We start from the raw sequence: 3,332 nt of genomic DNA on the forward strand, positions 1-3,332 counted from the left end.
TTGTGTAACAGAGCCTAAGTGCAAGAAGCGAGCCCACAAATGCAATGCAACAATGAAACAAAGTAGTGATAATAACACAGATGGGAGGGTCCAGGTTTTTCCTGTGCAACAGGTTTTTTCCAATTCAGGTCAGATGGATAAACCTGAATGTTTTGTTCGGAAATATTTAGGACAAAAGAGGCCTAGAGTTACGAGCACTCCAAATCAAATTAGAAAGGGCGGAGAAACAAAGGGAACAGGGTTATTCTCTGCAGGAGATGCAGCAGGATAGGTCATGTTGCAGAATACTGCCAGTCTATATTTCATGCTAATGGTCAACCTCTAATATGTTTAGGGAATTTGACCAGGAGTGCAAAGGGGAGTCAAATGTTTCCCCAGGGCATAGCTCCCCTGACACAGGCCTGCTGTACTACCTTGGAGCACCTGGGATTCAGCCAGGGTGGATTTTACACAGCTGCAATAGGCATCTTAGACTCCAGTCATGCTGTAAGGATTCTTCTTGTGAGTATTCATCTCTATCTGAATTGGAGAAAGTTGTGGCTTCTCGTAGTCACTGAGAACTTTCAGGGCCTCTCCTTTTGAACCATGAACACTGCTTTGGCTGCTTTGTTAGACCTTTGTTGGATTTATTGAGGTGGACAGGCTCTCCAGCCATCCCCTTTGCGGGCTTTTTTTCAGTCTTTAGTCCCTCCTATTTCACCATGTTTGCTATGGCTTTATCTAGTGCAGCTTCCTGTTTTTTCAATGCTTCCAGAGTTCCAAGGAAAGATGCAGATACATCTCCTTGGAAATACTTAGGAGTCAAAATTCTGGATTAGAATGCAACATAAGGAGGTGCAATTCTCGAATTCTATTAAGACTTTGAGTGATGCTCAGGGGTTGCTGGGTGTCATTAATTGGTTATGTCCTTATTCAGGGCTAACCACAGCACAGCTATCCCTGCTTTTTTGAATTTTAAAAGGGGGACCCCAAGTTGAATTCACCTTGGAAATTGACTCCTGAAGCACGAGTGCTGCAGGAGGTTCAATAGGCTGTTTCTGCTCGACAGGTTTATCGAGTGGATCTCAGATAGCTTTGAATTTGGTCACTGATTAATACTCAAGCTCGAGTGCATTCATTTTGCATACCCGAAGCTACACTAAATTGCCAGGTTTCATAAGAGAAGGTAATGCTTGGGCTGACATGCTGGCTAACCCTGCATGGGTAGCTCCTCAGCCTGATAAAATTGCATAAGATAAGGCATTGCAAAACAGTTTATTCACACTTTCTCCTCAGTTATGTGGGCATCTGCTCATACTGGAGAGAAAGGTCGTGATGTCATTGCCCATTGGAAACTCGCTTTTGCGATCTTGGGCGTGCGTGCTTCTGTGAAAACTGATACTGGCTTTGTCTATGTGTCTCAGAAGACACAGACAAATAATCATTTTACAGTGCTACCAAATTCAAATAATCCTGTTATCTTGAATTATTTTCTCTCATTGCAGTCTGCAGGCGAGATGCACCTGCCTCGAGCGAAGGTCTGGGTACAGGACCTACTCACTGAGAAGTGGGAAGGCCTGTATGAGCTATTGCTTGGGGGCGTGGGTATGCTTGTATTCCCACAGATACCGGGGTACGATGGCTACCTGCAAGATGCATTCGCTCTGGCCTGGGGCACCAGAAGCAGAACAGGCAACCTCCAAAGCAGCTTCAAATGATGACCAGAATGCAGATCATCCATCGAAAGATCCCTCTGATGATGACCAAGATGTCGACCATCAGCCTGGTCCTTCTACAAGCAGAGACTGAATTTCAGAGACTGAATTTTATGTTATGGAGTCAGAATGTTATGTAGAATGTTAGAGCCCTTAAGGGGCCCTTAAGTAGTAATTGATGTAGAGTCATTAAGGCTGTTTGGAATTAATGACTGGACATATAGCCGGGTTCGCTGGATGTATTTCTCATGGCATTGCTGGAGAATCCCTCTGCCTGCTTTAAATTGGTATCTGGTTTGGATTATGTTTGGTAACTGGCCATTACTAAACAGACCCCTTATGCTGTGTTTGTTCTCCTTGCTGCACGGGATCCCACAGAGGATTACAAACGCAACCTTTTGGTCCTTTTAGAACAAAAAGGGTGAATTGTGGATACTAAAAAGCTAGTAGAGAGCTTCTCGCAGCTTCTCACAAGCTTCTCACCTGTGAGAAGCTTTCGTTCTCACACAGTCTCTCATGAGAAAGCAGTTAGAGAAAAGTAAACTCTTGGCAGCTACATAATTGTTTTGAGAACTGCATGTTGTTTTGGGTACATGGAAAAATAATATTTATGGATGGGTGTTATACTGCTCAACCTATCACCTTGAGAGGTGGTGGGTGAATAGGCCAATCATGTAATTTCTTTATTGTGAACCACACTATAAAAGATGAGCTTTCCATTAAATGTGGTCTTAGCTCTGCTTCGGCCATATCATCTGACCTGGACTTACGTCATGATTTTTGCTGTCTCTCTGGGGATAACAGTGACACTCAGCCACCCTAGAGACAGCACCCAGGGATAAAATGGTTTTGATGTCCACACCGCAGCCGCAGTCATATTAGACTCTAGCAGTATTTATAAGGTTCCCTTGGATGCATATGGACCCCTAGCCCAGGGATCCAATGTGATGCTGATGTGAAAACCTGATATTACCCATCAAGGAATCATAGTGAACTCAGGAGTTATTGACGCTGACTTTACAGGTCAGATTCATGCTATGGTCTTGTCTTGGGGTGACTTTGTGATCTGTATCCCCTATCGTTCCCCCATGCCCAGAAATTTATTTTGTGCCTTTCTCTGCCTTTAAACTGAGCCTGAGAGGGGGGAGAAAAACCTGAGCAAAACTTCTTCAAAGCAGTTTGCAGCTTGTTCAAGGACACACAGAGATAGAGACTTTTTTTCAGCTGCGGCAGAAGGGCGAGAATGGGGAAAGCACCCTGCTAGCTTTCGGCCAGTTTTTCAGCTCGTTTTTCTTTCTCCGGAGAGATAGAGAGTTGAACTTTTGTTTTCCTGGGACTTTGGGTTTTTTTTCCTTTTTGTCTCTGCTGGACTGTTTCAACATCAGAATACATTGGGAAGAATTTCCACCCAGGCCTTGGCCCGGGAGGTGGGCCCACCACCCCGTCCCAGCTCCAAGGAAGGGGAGAGAGAGATCTATGGAAGGACTCTGAAATTTTCCTGGGTTTCTCTCAGCAGAGTGAGAGGTTTTTTTGTTTGGCATTATTATTCTTTTCTGGTGTGCTTGTTAAATAAATGGTTTTTGTCTCTTTCACTTTCCTTTGAAGAAAAAGTGGGTGTTTTTTTCCTGAACATGGTGG

Source organism: Corvus brachyrhynchos, unplaced genomic scaffold (assembly GCF_000691975.1).
Source record: "Corvus brachyrhynchos isolate BGI_N302 unplaced genomic scaffold, ASM69197v1 scaffold519, whole genome shotgun sequence".
Lineage (NCBI taxonomy): Eukaryota > Metazoa > Chordata > Aves > Passeriformes > Corvidae > Corvus > Corvus brachyrhynchos.